This window comes from Procambarus clarkii, chromosome 46 (genome assembly GCF_040958095.1).
Source record: "Procambarus clarkii isolate CNS0578487 chromosome 46, FALCON_Pclarkii_2.0, whole genome shotgun sequence".
Taxonomy (NCBI): Eukaryota; Metazoa; Arthropoda; class Malacostraca; order Decapoda; family Cambaridae; genus Procambarus; species Procambarus clarkii.
This window is the reverse complement of record NC_091195.1, coordinates 33449616-33468120: the sequence shown is the minus strand read 5'-3', so window position 1 is coordinate 33468120 and position 18505 is coordinate 33449616. Positions and strand designations below refer to the sequence as shown.

The 18505-nt window shown below is 49.4% G+C and overlaps 1 protein-coding gene across 2 annotated transcripts in view; it reads right to left on the bottom strand.

Moving 5' to 3' along the window:
• The window catches only part of LOC123770533 (uncharacterized), a 78732-nt gene extending 61372 nt beyond the window's left edge, over positions 1–17360 (bottom strand). The window contains exon 1 of one of the 2 annotated variants that reach the window (XM_069301907.1): positions 17273–17360. The gene's annotated coding sequence lies outside the window, so the exon portion shown is untranslated. Of the gene's footprint in view, positions 1–10036; positions 10137–17272 lie in introns of those variants that run through there. The other variant, XM_069301908.1, reaches the window with a different exon arrangement.
• Positions 17361–18505: the final 1145 nt, after the last annotated feature.

Sequence of the window (18505 nt, the reverse complement as noted above, 5' to 3'; positions counted from 1 at the left end):
AACACAACAACCTGGTAGTTCACTACACAGTGACCAGCTTCAGGTTCCTCAACACAACACAACAACCTGGTAGTTCACTACACAGTGGCCAGCTTCAGGTTCCTCAACACAACAACCTGGTAGTTCACTACACAGTGGCCAGCTTCAGGTTCCTCAACACAACACAACAACCTGGTAGTTCACTACACAGTGGCCAGCTTCAGGTTCCTCAACACAACACAACAACCTGGTAGTTCACTACACAGTGACCAGCTTCAGGTTCCTCAACACAACACAACAACCTGGTAGTTCACTACACAGTGGCCAGCTTCAGGTTCCTCAACACAACACAACAACCTGGTAGTTCACTACACAGTGACCAGCTTCAGGTTCCTCAACACAACACAACAACCTGGTAGTTCACTACACAGTGACCAGCTTCAGGTTCCTCAACACAACAACCTGGTAGTTCACTACACAGTGGCCAGCTTCAGGTTCCTCAACACAACAACCTGGTAGTTCACTACACAGTGGCCAGCTTCAGGTTCCACAACACAACAACCTGGTAGTTCACTACACAGTGGCCAGCTTCAGGTTCCACAACACAACAACCTGGTAGTTCACTACACAGTGGCCAGCTTCAGGTTCCACAACACAACAACCTGGTAGTTCACTACACAGTGACCAGCTTCAGGTTCCTCAACACAACAACCTGGTAGTTCACTACACAGTGGCCAGCTTCAGGTTCCTCAACACAACACAACAACCTGGTAGTTCACTACACAGTGGCCAGCTTCAGGTTCCTCAACACAACACAACAACCTGGTAGTTCACTACACAGTGACCAGCTTCAGGTTCCTCAACACAACAACCTGGTAGTTCACTACACAGTGGCCAGCTTCAGGTTCCTCAACACAACACAACAACCTGGTAGTTCACTACACAGTGGCCAGCATCAGGTTCCTCAACACAACACAACAGCCTGGTAGTTCACTACACAGTGGCCAGCATCAGGTTCCTCAACACAACAACCTGGTAGTTCACTACACAGTGGCCAGCATCAGGTTCCTCAACACAACACAACAACCAGGTAGTTCACTACACAGTGGCCAGCTTCAGGTTCCTCAACACAACACAACAACCAGGTAGTTCACTACACAGTGGCCAGCTTCAGGTTCCTCAACTCAACACAACAACCTGGTAGTTCACTACACAGTGGCCAGCATCAGGTTCCTCAACACAACAACCTGGTAGTTCACTACACAGTGGCCAGCTTCAGGTTCCTCAACACAACAACCTGGTAGTTCACTACACAGTGGCCAGCTTCAGGTTCCACAACACAACACAACAACCTGGTAGTTCACTACACAGTGGCCAGCATCAGGTTCCTCAACACAACACAACAACCTGGTAGTTCACTACACAGTGGCCAGCTTCAGGTTCCTCAACACAACAACCTGGTAGTTCACTACACAGTGGCCAGCATCAGGTTCCTCAACACAACACAACAGCCTGGTAGTTCACTACACAGTGGCCAGCTTCAGGTTCCTCAACACAACACAACAACCTGGTAGTTCACTACACAGTGGCCAGCTTCAGGTTCCTCAACACAACAACCTGGTAGTTCACTACACAGTGGCCAGCATCAGGTTCCTCAACACAACACAACAACCTGGTAGTTCACTACACAGTGGCCAGCATCAGGTTCCTCAACACAACACAACAGCCTGGTAGTTCACTACACAGTGGCCAGCTTCAGGTTCCTCAACACAACAACCTGGTAGTTCACTACACAGTGGCCAGCTTCAGGTTCCACAACACAACACAACAACCTGGTAGTTCACTACACAGTGGCCAGCTTCAGGTTCCTCAACACAACACAACAACCTGGTAGTTCACTACACAGTGGCCAGCATCAGGTTCCTCAACACAACACAACAGCCTGGTAGTTCACTACACAGTGGCCAGCTTCAGGTTCCACAACACAACACAACAACCTGGTAGTTCACTACACAGTGGCCAGCTTCAGGTTCCTCAACACAACACAGCAACCTGGTAGTTCACTACACAGTGGCCAGCATCAGGTTCCTCAACACAACAACCTGGTAGTTCACTACACAGTGGCCAGCTTCAGGTTCCTCAACACAACAACCTGGTAGTTCACTACACAGTGGCCAGCTTCAGGTTCCTCAACACAACAACCTGGTAGTTCACTACACATTGGCCAGCTTCAGGTTCCTCAACACAACACAACAACCTGGTAGTTCACTACACAGTGGCCAGCTTCAGGTTCCTCAACACAACACAACAACCTGGTAGTTCACTACACAGTGACCAGCTTCAGGTTCCTCAACACAACAACCTGGTAGTTCACTACACAGTGGCCAGCTTCAGGTTCCTCAACACAACAACCTGGTAGTTCACTACACAGTGGCCAGCTTCAGGTTCCTCAACACAACAACCTGGTAGTTCACTACACAGTGGCCAGCTTCAGGTTCCTCAACACAACAACCTGGTAGTTCACTACACAGTGGCCAGCATCAGGTTCCTCAACACAACAACCTGGTAGTTCACTACACAGTGGCCAGCTTCAGGTTCCTCAACACAACAACCTGGTAGTTCACTACACAGTGGCCAGCTTCAGGTTCCTCAACACAACAACCTGGTAGTTCACTACACAGTGGCCAGCTTCAGGTTCCTCAACACAACAACCTGGTAGTTCACTACACAGTGGCCAGCATCAGGTTCCTCAACACAACAACCTGGTAGTTCACTACACAGTGGCCAGCTTCAGGTTCCTCAACACAACAACCTGGTAGTTCACTACACAGTGGCCAGCTTCAGGTTCCTCAACACAACAACCTGGTAGTTCACTACACAGTGACCAGCTTCAGGTTCCACAACACAACACAACAACCTGGTAGTTCACTACACAGTGGCCAGCTTCAGGTTCCTCAACACAACAACCTGGTAGTTCACTACACAGTGGACCAGCTTCAGGTTCCTCAACACAACAACCAGGTAGTTCACTACACAGTGGCCAGCTTCAGGTTCCTCAACACAACAACCTGGTAGTTCACTACACAGTGACCAGCTTCAGGTTCCTCAACACAACAACCAGGTAGTTCACTACACAGTGACCAGCTTCAGGTTCCTCAACACAACACAACAACCTGGTAGTTCACTACACAGTGACCAGCTTCAGGTTCCTCAACACAACAACCTGGTAGTTCACTACACAGTGGCCAGCTTCAGGTTCCTCAACACAACACAACAACCTGGTAGTTCACTACACAGTGGCCAGCTTCAGGTTCCTCAACACAACACAACAACCTGGTAGTTCACTACACAGTGACCAGCTTCAGGTTCCTCAACACAACAACCTGGTAGTTCACTACACAGTGGCCAGCTTCAGGTTCCTCAACACAACAACCTGGTAGTTCACTACACAGTGACCAGCTTCAGGTTCCTCAACAGAACACAACAACCTGGTAGTTCACTACACAGTGGCCAGCTTCAGGTTCCTCAACACAACAACCTGGTAGTTCACTACACAGTGACCAGCTTCAGGTTCCTCAACACAACAACCTGGTAGTTCACAACACAGTGGCCAGCTTCAGGTTCCTCAACACAACAACCTGGTAGTTCACTACACAGTGGACCAGCTTCAGGTTCCTCAACACAACAACCTGGTAGTTCACTACACAGTGGCCAGCTTCAGGTTCCTCAACACAACAACCTGGTAGTTCACTACACAGTGACCAGCTTCAGGTTCCTACAACACAACAACCTGGTAGTTCACTACACAGTGGCCAGCTTCAGGTTCCTCAACACAACAACCTGGTAGTTCACTACACAGTGGCCAGCTTCAGGTTCCTCAACACAACAACCTGGTAGTTCACTACACAGTGACCAGCTTCAGGTTCCTCAACACAACAACAACCTGGTAGTTCACTACACAGTGGCCAGCTTCAGGTTCCTCAACACAACACAACAACCTGGTAGTTCACTACACAGTGCCAGCTTCAGGTTCCTCAACACAACAACCTGGTAGTTCACTACACAGTGGACCAGCTTCAGGTTCCTCAACAACACAACAACCTGGTAGTTCACTACACAGTGGCCAGCTTCAGGTTCCTCAACACAACAACCTGGTAGTTCACTACACAGTGACCAGCTTCAGGTTCCACAACACAACAACCTGGTAGTTCACTACACAGTGGCCAGCTTCAGGTTCCTCACAACACAACAACCTGGTAGTTCACTACACAGTGGCCAGCTTCAGGTTCCTCAACACAACACAACCTGGTAGTTCACTACACAGTGGCCAGCTTCAGGTTCCTCAACACAACACAACAACCTGGTAGTTCACTACACAGTGGCCAGCTTCAGGTTCCATCAACACAACAACCTGGTAGTTCACTACACAGTGGCCAGCTTCAGGTTCCACAACACAACAACCTGGTAGTTCACTACACAGTGGCCAGCTTCAGGTTCCTCAACACAACAACCTGGTAGTTCACTACACAGTGGCCAGCTTCAGGTTCCTCAACACAACACAACAACCTGGTAGTTCACTACACAGTGGCCAGCTTCAGGTTCCTCAACACAACACAACAACCTGGTAGTTCACTACACAGTGACCAGCTTCAGGTTCCTCAACACAAACAACAACCTGGTAGTTCACTACACAGTGACCAGCTTCAGGTTCCTCAACACAACAACAACCTGGTAGTTCACTACACAGTGGCCAGCTTCAGGTTCCTACAACACAACAACCTGGTAGTTCACTACACAGTGGCCAGCTTCAGGTTCCTCAACACAAACAACCTGGTAGTTCACTACACAGTGGCCAGCTTCAGGTTCCTCAACACAACAACCTGGTAGTTCACTACACAGTGGCCAGCTTCAGGTTCCTCAACACAACACAACAACCTGGTAGTTCACTACACAGTGACCAGCTTCAGGTTCCTCAACAACACAACAACCTGGTAGTTCACTACACAGTGACCAGCTTCAGGTTCCTCAACACAACACAACAACCTGGTAGTTCACTACACAGTGGCCAGCTTCAGGTTCCTCACAACACAACAACCTGGTAGTTCACTACACAGTGGCCAGCTTCAGGTTCCTCAACACAACAACCTGGTAGTTCACTACACAGTGGCCAGCTTCAGTTTCCTCAACACAACAACCTGGTAGTTCACTACACAGTGGCCAACTTCAGGTTCCTCAACACAACAACCTGGTAGTTCACTACACAGTGACCAGCTCAGGTTCCCTCAACACAACAACTGGTAGTTCACTACACAGTGGCCAGCTTCAGGTTCCTCAACACAACACAACAACCTGGTAGTTCACTACACAGTGGCCAGCTTCAGGTTCCTCAACACAACACAACAACCTGGTAGTTCACTACACAGTGCCCAGCTTCAGGTTCCTCAACACAACAACCTGGTAGTTCACTACACAGTGGCCAGCTTCAGGTTCCTCAACACAACAACCTGGTAGTTCACTACACAGTGACCAGCTTCAGGTTCCTCAACACAACAACCTGGTAGTTCACTACACAGTGACCAGCTTCAGGTTCCACAACACAACAACCTGGTAGTTCACTACACAGTGGCCAGCTTCAGGTTCCTCAACACAACAACCTGGTAGTTCACTACACAGTGGCCAGCTTCAGGTTCCTCAACACAACAACCTGGTAGTTCACTACACAGTGACCAGCTTCAGGTTCCTCACAACAACACAACAACCTGGTAGTTCACTACACAGTGGCCAGCTTCAGGTTCCTCAACAACAACAACCTGGTAGTTCACTACACAGTGGACCAGCTTCAGGTTCCTCAACACAACAACCTGGTAGTTCACTACACAGTGACCAGCTTCAGGTTCCTCAACACAACAAACCTGGTAGTTCACTACACAGTGGACCAGCTTCAGGTTCCTCAACACAACAACCTGGTAGTTCACTACACAGTGGCCAGCTTCAGGTTCCTCAACACAACAACCTGGTAGTTCACTACACAGTGCCAGCTTCAGGTTCCACAACACAACAACCTGGTAGTTCACTACACAGTGCCAGCTTCAGGTTCCTCAACACAACAACCTGGTAGTTCACTACACAGTGGCCAGCTTCAGGTTCCTCAACACAACAACCTGGTAGTTCACTACACAGTGACCAGCTTCAGGTTCCTACAACACAACAACCTGGTAGTTCACTACACAGTGACCAGCTTCAGGTTCCTCAACACAACACAACCTGGTAGTTCACTACACAGTGGCCAGCTTCAGGTTCCTCAACACAACAACCTGGTAGTTCACTACACAGTGGCCAGCTTCAGGTTCCTCAACACAACAACCTGGTAGTTCACTACACAGTGGCCAGCTTCAGGTTCCTCAACACAACAACCTGGTAGTTCACTACACAGTGGCCAGCTTCAGGTTCCTCACACACAACAACCTGGTAGTTCACTACACAGTGACCAGCTTCAGGTTCCTCAACACACACAACAACCTGGTAGTTCACTACACAGTGGCCAGCTTCAGGTTCCTCAACACAACACAACAACCTGGTAGTTCACTACACAGTGGCCAGCTTCAGGTTCCTCAACACAACAACCTGGTAGTTCACTACACAGTGACCAGCTTCAGGTTCCTCAACACAACAACCTGGTAGTTCACTACACAGTGGCCAGCTTCAGGTTCCTCACAACACAACAACCTGGTAGTTCACTACACAGTGGCCAGCTTCAGGTTCCTCAACACAACAACCTGGTAGTTCACTACACAGTGGCCAGCTTCAGGTTCCTCAACACAACAACCTGGTAGTTCACTACACAGTGGCCAGCTTCAGGTTCCTCAACACAACAAACAACCTGGTAGTTCACTACCACAGTGGTCAGCTTCAGGTTCCTCAACACAACAACCTGGTAGTTCACTACACAGTGGCCCAGCTTCAGGTTCCTCAACACAACCAACCTGGTAGTTCACTACACAGTGGCCAGCTTCAGGTTCCAACAACACAACAACCTGGTAGTTCACTACACAGTGGCCAGCTTCAGGTTCCTCAACACAAACAACCTGGTAGTTCACTACACAGTGGCCAGCTTCAGGTTCCTCAAACACAACAACCTGGTAGTTCACTACACAGTGGCCAGCTTCAGGTTCCTCAACACAACAACCTGGTAGTTCACTACACAGTGACAGCTTCAGGTTCCTCAACACAACAACCTAGGTAGTTCACTACACAGTGACCATCTTCAGGTTCCTCAACACAACCACCAAGCCTGGTAGTTCACATACACCCAGTGGCCAGCTTCAGGTTCCTCAACCACCACAACCTGGTAGTTCACTACACAGTGGCCAGCTTCAGGTTCCTCCACACAACAACCTGGTAGTTCACTACACAGTGACCAGCTTTCAGGTTCCTCAACACAACCACCTGGTAGTTCCTACACAAGTGGCCAGCTTCAGGTCCCTCACACACAACAACCTGGGTAGTTCACTACCCAGTGGCCAGCTTCAGGTTGCCTCAACACAACAAACCTGGGTAGTTCACTACACAGTGGCCAGCTTCAGGTTCCTCAAACACAAACAAACCTGTGTAGTTCACTACACAGTGGCCAGCTTCAGGTTCCTCAAACACAAACACACTGACCAGGGTAGTTTCACTACACAGTGGTCAGCTTCAGGTTTCCTCAACACAACAACCTGGTAGTTCACTACACAGTGACCAGCTTCAGGTTCCTCAACACAACAACCTGGTAGTTCACTACACAGTGGCCAGCTTCAGGTTCCTCAACACAACACAACAACCTGGTAGTTCACTACACAGTGACCAGCTTCAGGTTCCTCAACACAACACAACAACATGGTAGTTCACTACACAGTGGCCAGCTTCAGGTTCCTCAACACAACACAACAACCTGGTAGTTCACTACACAGTGGCCAGCTTCAGGTTCCTCAACACAACAACCTGGTAGTTCACTACACAGTGGCCAGCTTCAGGTTCCTCAACACAACACAACAACCTGGTAGTTCACTACACAGTGGCCAGCTTTCAGGTTCTCAACACAACAACCTGGTAGTTCACTACACAGTGGCCAGCTTCAGGTTCCTCAACACACAACCTGGTAGTCACTACACAGTGACCAGCTTCAGGTTCCACAACACAACAACCTGGTAGTTCACTACACAGTGGCCAGCTTTCAGGTTCCTCAACACAACAACCTGGTAGTTCACTACACAGTGGCCAGCTTCAGGTTCCTCAACACAACAACCTGGTAGTTCACTACACAGTGACCAGCTTCAGGTTCCTCAACACAACACAACAACCTGGTAGTTCACTACACAGTGACCAGCTTCAGGTTCCTCAACACAACACAACAACCTGGTAGTTCACTACACAGTGACCAGCTTCAGGTTCCTCAACACAACAACCTGGTAGTTCACTACACAGTGACCAGCTTCAGGTTCCTCAACACAACACAACAACCTGGTAGTTCACTACACAGTGGCCAGCTTCAGGTTCCTCAACACAACCAACCTGGTAGTTCACTACACAGTGGCCAGCTTCAGGTTCCACAAACACAACAACCTGGTAGTTCACTACACAGTGGGCCAGCTTCAGGTTCCACAAACACAAACAACCTGGTAGTTCACTTACACAGTGGCCAGCTTCAGGTTCCTCAACACAACACAACAACCTGGTTAGTTCACTACACAGTGGCCAGCTTCAGGTTCCTCAACAACAACACAACAACCTGGTAGTTCACTACACAGTGGCCAGCTTCAGGTTCCACAACACAACAACCAGGTAGTTCACTACACAGTGGCCAGCTTCAGGTTCCACAACACAACAACTGGTAGTCACTACACAGTGGCCAGCTCAGGTTCCTCAACACAACACAACAACCTGGTAGTTCACTACACAGTGACAGCTTCAGGTTCCTGCAACACAACCCAACAACCTGGTAGTTCACTATACAGTGGCAGCTTCAGGTTCCTCAACACAACACAACAACCTGGTAGTTCACTACACATTGACCAGCTTCAGGTTCCTACAACACAACACAACAACCTGGTAGTTCACTACACAGTGACCAGCTTCAGGTTCCTCAACAACACAACAACCTGGTAGTTTCACTACACAGTGGCCGCTTCAGGTTCCACAACACAACAACCTGGTATTTCACTACACAGTGGCCAGCTTCAGGTTCCTCAACACAACAACCTGGTAGTTCACTACACAGTGGGCCAGCTTCAGGTTCCTCAACACAACAACCTGGTAGTTCACTACACAGTGGCCAGCTTCAGTTCCTCAACACAACACAACAACCTGGTAGTTCACTACACAGTGACCAGCTTCAGGTTCCTCAACACAACACAACAACCTGGTAGTTCACTACACAGTGACCAGCTTCAGGTTCCTCAACACAACACAACAACCTGGTAGTCACTACACAGTGACCAGCTTCAGGTTCCACAACACAACAACCTGGTAGTTCACTACACAGTGGCCAGCTTCAGGTTCCTCAACACAACAACCTGGTAGTTCACTACACAGTGGCCAGCTTCAGGTTCCTCAACACAACAACCTGGTAGTTCACTACACAGTGGCCAGCTTCACGTTCCTCAACACAACAACCTGGTAGTTCACTACACAGTGACCAGCTTCAGGTTCCTCAACACAACAACCTGGTAGTTCACTACACAGTTGACCAGCTTCAGGTTCCTCAACACAACACAACAACCTGGTAGTTCACTACACAGTGGCCAGCTTCAGGTTCCTCAACACAACAGCCTGGTAGTTCACTACACAGTGGCCAGCTTCAGGTTCCTCCACACAACAACCTGGTAGTTCACTACACAGTGACCAGCTTCAGGTTCCTCAACACAACAACCTGGTAGTTCACTACACAGTGGCCAGCTTCAGGTTCCTCAACACAACAACCTGGTAGTTCACTACACAGTGGCCAGCTTCAGGTTCCTCAACACAACAACCTGGTAGTTCACTACACAGTGGCCAGCTTCAGGTTCCTCAACACAACAACCTGGTAGTTCACTACACAGTGGCCAGCTTCAGGTTCCTCAACACAACACAACAACCAGGTAGTTCACTACACAGTGGTCAGCTTCAGGTTCCTCAACACAACAACCTGGTAGTTCACTACACAGTGACCAGCTTCAGGTTCCTCAACACAACAACCTGGTAGTTCACTACACAGTGGCCAGCTTCAGGTTCCTCAACACAACACAACAACCTGGTAGTTCACTACACAGTGACCAGCTTCAGGTTCCTCAACACAACACAACAACATGGTAGTTCACTACACAGTGGCCAGCTTCAGGTTCCTCAACACAACACCAACAACCTGGTAGTTCACTACACAGTGGCCAGCTTCAGGTTCCTCAACACAACAACCTGGTAGTTCACTACACAGTGGCCAGGCTTCAGGTTCCTCAACACAACACAACAACCTGGTAGTTCACTACACAGTGGCCAGCTTCAGGTTCCTCAACACAACAACATGGTAGTTCACTACACAGTGGCCAGCTTCAGGTTCCTCAACACAACAACCTGGTAGTTCACTACACAGTGACCAGCTTCAGGTTCCACAACACAACAACCTGGTAGTTCACTACACAGTGGCCAGCTTCAGGTTCCTCAACATAACAACCTGGTAGTTCACTACACAGTGGCCAGCTTCAGGTTCCTCAACACAACAACCTGGTAGTTCACTACACAGTGACTAGCTTCAGGTTTCCTCAACACAACACAACAACCTGGTAGTTCACTACACAGTGACCAGCTTCAGGTTCCTCAACACAACACAACAACCTGGTAGTTCACTACACAGTGACCAGCTTCAGGTTCCTCAACACAACAACCTGGTAGTTCACTACACAGTGACCAGCTTCAGGTTCCTCAACACAACACAACAACCTGGTAGTTCACTACACAGTGGCCAGCTTCAGGTTCTCAACACAACAACCTGGTAGTTCACTACACAGTGGCCAGCTTCAGGTTCCACAACACAACAACCTGGTAGTTCACTACACAGTGGCCAGCTTCAGGTTCCACAACACAACAACCTGGTAGTTCACTACACAGTGGCCAGCTTCAGGTTCCTCAACACAACACAACAACCTGGTAGTTCACTACACAGTGCCAGCTTCAGGTTTCCTCAACACAACACAACAACCTGGTAGTTCACTACACAGTGGCCAGCTTCAGGTTCCACAACACAACAACCAGGTAGTTCACTACACAGTGGCCAGCTTCAGGTTCCACAACACAACAACCTGGTAGTTCACTACACAGTGGCCAGCTTCAGGTTCCTCAACACAACACAACAACCTGGTAGTTCACTACACAGTGACCAGCTTCAGGTTCCTCAACACAACACAACAACCTGGTAGTTCACTATACAGTGGCCAGCTTCAGGTTCCTCAACACAACACAACAACCTGGTAGTTCACTACACAGTGACCAGCTTCAGGTTCCTCAACACAACACAACAACCTGGTAGTTCACTACACAGTGACCAGCTTCAGGTTCCTCAACACAACACAACAACCTGGTAGTTCACTACACAGTGGCCAGCTTCAGGTTCCACAACACAACAACCTGGTAGTTCACTACACAGTGGCCAGCTTCAGGTTCCTCAACACAACAACCTGGTAGTTCACTACACAGTGGCCAGCTTCAGGTTCCTCAACACAACCAACCTGGTAGTTCACTACACAGTGGCCAGCTTCAGGTTCCTCAACACAACACAACAACCTGGTAGTTCACTACACAGTGACCAGCTTCAGGTTCCTCAACACAACACAACAACCTGGTAGTTCACTACACAGTGACCAGCTTCAGGTTCCTCAACAACACAACAACCTGGTAGTTCACTACACAGTGGCCAGCTTCAGGTTCCATCAACACAACAACCTGGTAGTTCACTACACAGTAGGCCAGCTTCAGGTTCCTCAACACAACAACCTGGTAGTTCACTACACAGTGGCCAGCTTCAGGTTCCTCAACACAACAACCTGGTAGTTCACTACACAGTGGCCAGCTTCAGGTTCCTCAACACAACAACCTGGTAGTTCACTACACAGTGACCAGCTTCAGGTTCCTCAACACAACAACCTGGTAGTTCACTACACAGTGGCCAGCTTCAGGTTCCTCAACACAACACAACAACCTGGTAGTTCACTACACAGTGGCCAGCTTCAGGTTCCTCAACACAACAACAACCTGGTAGTTCACTACACAGTGGCCAGCTTCAGGTTCCTCAACACAACAACCTGGTAGTTCACTACACAGTGGCCAGCTTCAGGTTCCTCAACACAACACAACAACCTGGTAGTTCACTACACAGTGACCAGCTTCAGGTTCCTCAACACAACACAACAACCTGGTAGTTCACTACACAGTGACCAGCTTCAGGTTCCTCAACACAACACAACAACCTGGTAGTTCACTACACAGTGGCCAGCTTCAGGTTCCACAACACAACAACCTGGTAGTTCACTACACAGTGGCCAGCTTCAGGTTCCTCAACACAACAACCTGGTAGTTCACTACACAGTGGCCAGCTTCAGGTTCCTCAACACAACAACCTGGTAGTTCACTACACAGTGGCCAGCTTCAGGTTCCTCAACACAACACAACAACCTGGTAGTTCACTACACAGTGGCCAGCTTCAGGTTCCTCAACACAACAACCTGGTAGTTCACTACACAGTGGCCAGCTTCAGGTTCCTCAACACAACAACCTGGTAGTTCACTACACAGTGACCAGCTTCAGGTTCCACAACACAACAACCTGGTAGTTCACTACACAGTGGCCAGCTTCAGGTTCCTCAACACAACAACCTGGTAGTTCACTACACAGTGGCCAGCTTCAGGTTCCTCAACACAACAACCTGGTAGTTCACTACACAGTGACCAGCTTCAGGTTCCTCAACACAACACAACAACCTGGTAGTTCACTACACAGTGACCAGCTTCAGGTTCCTCAACACAACACAACAACCTGGTAGTTCACTACACAGTGACCAGCTTCAGGTTCCTCAACACAACAACCTGGTAGTTCACTACACAGTGACCAGCTTCAGGTTCCTCAACACAACACAACAACCTGGTAGTTCACTACACAGTGGCCAGCTTCAGGTTCCTCAACACAACAACCTGGTAGTTCACTACACAGTGGCCAGCTTCAGGTTCCACAACACAACAACCTGGTAGTTCACTACACAGTGGCCAGCTTCAGGTTCCACAACACAACAACCTGGTAGTTCACTACACAGTGGCCAGCTTCAGGTTCCTCAACACAACACAACAACCTGGTAGTTCACTACACAGTGGCCAGCTTCAGGTTCCTCAACACAACACAACAACCTGGTAGTTCACTACACAGTGGCCAGCTTCAGGTTCCACAACACAACAACCAGGTAGTTCACTACACAGTGGCCAGCTTCAGGTTCCACAACACAACAACCTGGTAGTTCACTACACAGTGGCCAGCTTCAGGTTCCTCAACACAACACAACAACCTGGTAGTTCACTACACAGTGACCAGCTTCAGGTTCCTCAACACAACACAACAACCTGGTAGTTCACTATACAGTGGCCAGCTTCAGGTTCCTCAACACAACACAACAACCTGGTAGTTCACTACACAGTGACCAGCTTCAGGTTCCTCAACACAACACAACAACCTGGTAGTTCACTACACAGTGACCAGCTTCAGGTTCCTCAACACAACACAACAACCTGGTAGTTCACTACACAGTGGCCAGCTTCAGGTTCCACAACACAACAACCTGGTAGTTCACTACACAGTGGCCAGCTTCAGGTTCCTCAACACAACAACCTGGTAGTTCACTACACAGTGGCCAGCTTCAGGTTCCTCAACACAACAACCTGGTAGTTCACTACACAGTGGCCAGCTTCAGGTTCCTCAACACAACACAACAACCTGGTAGTTCACTACACAGTGACCAGCTTCAGGTTCCTCAACACAACACAACAACCTGGTAGTTCACTACACAGTGACCAGCTTCAGGTTCCTCAACACAACACAACAACCTGGTAGTTCACTACACAGTGGCCAGCTTCAGGTTCCACAACACAACAACCTGGTAGTTCACTACACAGTGGCCAGCTTCAGGTTCCTCAACACAACAACCTGGTAGTTCACTACACAGTGGCCAGCTTCAGGTTCCTCAACACAACAACCTGGTAGTTCACTACACAGTGGCCAGCTTCAGGTTCCTCAACACAACAACCTGGTAGTTCACTACACAGTGACCAGCTTCAGGTTCCTCAACACAACAACCTGGTAGTTCACTACACAGTGGCCAGCTTCAGGTTCCTCAACACAACACAACAACCTGGTAGTTCACTACACAGTGGCCAGCTTCAGGTTCCTCAACACAACACAACAACCTGGTAGTTCACTACACAGTGACCAGCTTCAGGTTCCTCAACACAACACAACAACATGGTAGTTCACTACACAGTGGCCAGCTTCAGGTTCCTCAACACAACACAACAACCTGGTAGTTCACTACACAGTGGCCAGCTTCAGGTTCCTCAACACAACAACCTGGTAGTTCACTACACAGTGGCCAGCTTCAGGTTCCTCAACACAACACAACAACCTGGTAGTTCACTACACAGTGGCCAGCTTCAGGTTCCTCAACACAACAACCTGGTAGTTCACTACACAGTGGCCAGCTTCAGGTTCCTCAACACAACAACCTGGTAGTTCACTACACAGTGACCAGCTTCAGGTTCCACAACACAACAACCTGGTAGTTCACTACACAGTGGCCAGCTTCAGGTTCCTCAACACAACAACCTGGTAGTTCACTACACAGTGGCCAGCTTCAGGTTCCTCAACACAACAATCTGGTAGTTCACTACACAGTGACCAGCTTCAGGTTCCTCAACACAACACAACAACCTGGTAGTTCACTACACAGTGACCAGCTTCAGGTTCCTCAACACAACACAACAACCTGGTAGTTCACTACACAGTGACCAGCTTCAGGTTCCTCAACACAACAACCTGGTAGTTCACTACACAGTGACCAGCTTCAGGTTCCTCAACACAACACAACAACCTGGTAGTTCACTACACAGTGGCCAGCTTCAGGTTCCTCAACACAACAACCTGGTAGTTCACTACACAGTGGCCAGCTTCAGGTTCCACAACACAACAACCTGGTAGTTCACTACACAGTGGCCAGCTTCAGGTTCCACAACACAACAACCTGGTAGTTCACTACACAGTGGCCAGCTTCAGGTTCCTCAACACAACACAACAACCTGGTAGTTCACTACACAGTGGCCAGCTTCAGGTTCCTCAACACAACACAACAACCTGGTAGTTCACTACACAGTGGCCAGCTTCAGGTTCCACAACACAACAACCAGGTAGTTCACTACACAGTGGCCAGCTTCAGGTTCCACAACACAACAACCTGGTAGTTCACTACACAGTGGCCAGCTTCAGGTTCCTCAACACAACACAACAACCTGGTAGTTCACTACACAGTGACCAGCTTCAGGTTCCTCAACACAACACAACAACCTGGTAGTTCACTATACAGTGGCCAGCTTCAGGTTCCTCAACACAACACAACAACCTGGTAGTTCACTACACAGTGACCAGCTTCAGGTTCCTCAACACAACACAACAACCTGGTAGTTCACTACACAGTGACCAGCTTCAGGTTCCTCAACACAACACAACAACCTGGTAGTTCACTACACAGTGGCCAGCTTCAGGTTCCACAACACAACAACCTGGTAGTTCACTACACAGTGGCCAGCTTCAGGTTCCTCAACACAACAACCTGGTAGTTCACTACACAGTGGCCAGCTTCAGGTTCCTCAACACAACAACCTGGTAGTTCACTACACAGTGGCCAGCTTCAGGTTCCTCAACACAACACAACAACCTGGTAGTTCACTACACAGTGACCAGCTTCAGGTTCCTCAACACAACACAACAACCTGGTAGTTCACTACACAGTGACCAGCTTCAGGTTCCTCAACACAACACAACAACCTGGTAGTTCACTACACAGTGGCCAGCTTCAGGTTCCACAACACAACAACCTGGTAGTTCACTACACAGTGGCCAGCTTCAGGTTCCTCAACACAACAACCTGGTAGTTCACTACACAGTGGCCAGCTTCAGGTTCCTCAACACAACAACCTGGTAGTTCACTACACAGTGGCCAGCTTCAGGTTCCTCAACACAACAACCTGGTAGTTCACTACACAGTGACCAGCTTCAGGTTCCTCAACACAACAACCTGGTAGTTCACTACACAGTGGCCAGCTTCAGGTTCCTCAACACAACACAACAACCTGGTAGTTCACTACACAGTGGCCAGCTTCAGGTTCCTCAACACAACACAACAACCTGGTAGTTCACTACACAGTGGCCAGCTTCAGGTTCCTCAACACAACAACCTGGTAGTTCACTACACAGTGGCCAGCTTCAGGTTCCTCAACACAACAACCTGGTAGTTCACTACACAGTGACCAGCTTCAGGTTCCTCAACACAACAACCTGGTAGTTCACTACACAGTGACCAGCTTCAGGTTCCACAACACAACAACCTGGTAGTTCACTACACAGTGGCCAGCTTCAGGTTCCTCAACACAACAACCTGGTAGTTCACTACACAGTGACCAGCTTCAGGTTCCTCAACACAACAACCTGGTAGTTCACTACACAGTGACCAGCTTCAGGTTCCACAACACAACAACCTGGTAGTTCACTACACAGTGGCCAGCTTCAGGTTCCTCAACACAACAACCTGGTAGTTCACTACACAGTGACCAGCTTCAGGTTCCTCAACACAACAACCTGGTAGTTCACTACACAGTGACCAGCTTCAGGTTCCACAACACAACAACCTGGTAGTTCACTACACAGTGACCAGCTTCAGGTTCCTCAACACAACAACCTGGTAGTTCACTACACAGTGGCCAGCTTCAGGTTCCTCAACACAACAACCTGGTAGTTCACTACACAGTGGCCAGCTTCAGGTTCCTCAACACAACAACCTGGTAGTTCACTACACAGTGGCCAGCTTCAGGTTCCTCAACGCAACAACCTGGTAGTTCACTACACAGTGGCCAGCTTCAGGTTCCTCAACACAACAACCTGGTAGTTCACTACACAGTGGCCAGCTTCAGGTTCCTCAACACAACAACCTGGTAGTTCACTACACAGCGGCCAGCTTCAGGTTCCTCAACACAACAACCTGGTAGTTCACTACACAGTGGCCAGCTTCAGGTTCCACAACACACTGAGGAACCATCAATAACAACTGGGAAGTGTGGAAGTTCACCACACACACAGATATGAACACATTCGCCAGAGACTGATAACAGTGATAGCGATAATGGCTGATAATGCTGGCTGCATATTACCCACAAGTGCAACATCACGTGTTGTGGAGTTATGACGTTATTATGTATTATATTATATGGGAAATATTTAAAGTTAAAAATATACAAAGTTTTAAATTATATCAGTAAACGTCAGTAGCTTACACGTTCCTTATGGTGAGGACGTGTGTAGGTATGTGTCTTATCAGTCGTGTTGGTGTTTATCTTGTCTGTCTCCCACAATGACCAGGGCTCCCACGCTGGGCGCTCCCACAGTGTGTATGTCTCCCACCATGACCAGGGCTCCCACGCTGGGCGCTCCCACAGTGTGTATGTCTCCCACCATGACCATGGCTCCCACGTTGGGCGCTCCCACAGTGTGTATGTCTCCCACCATGACCAGGGCTCCCACGCTGGGTGCTCCCACAGTGTGTATGTCTCCCACCATGACCAGGGCTCCCACAGTGTGTATGTCTCCCACCATGACCAGGGCTCCCACGCTGGGCGCTCCCACAGTGTGTATGTCTCCCACCATGACCAGGGCTCCCACGCTGGGCGCTCCCACAGTGTGTATGTCTCCCACCATGACCAGGGCTCCCACGCTGGGTGCTCCCACAGTGTGTATGTCTCCCACCATGACCAGGGCTCCCACAGTGTGTATGTCTCCCACCATGACCAGGGCTCCCACGCTGGGTGCTCCCACAGTGTGTCTGTCTCCCACCATGATCAGGGCTCCCACGCTGGGCGCTCCCACAGTGTGTATGTCTCCCACCATGACCAGGGCTCCCACGCTGGGCGCTCCCACAGTGTGTATGTCTCCCACCATGACCAGGGCTCCCACGCTGGGTGCTCCCACAGTGGGTATGTCTCCCACCATGACCAGGGCTCCCACAGTGTGTATGTCTCCCACCATGACCAGGGCTCCCACGCTGGGTGCTCCCACAGTGTGTTTGTCTCCCACCATGACCAGGGCTCCCACAGTGTGTATGTCTCCCCCCATGACCAGTGCTCCCACTCTGGGCGCTCCCACGGTGTGTATGTCTCCCACCATGACCAGGCTCCCACGCTTGGTGCTCCCACAGTGTGTATGTCTCCCACCATGACCA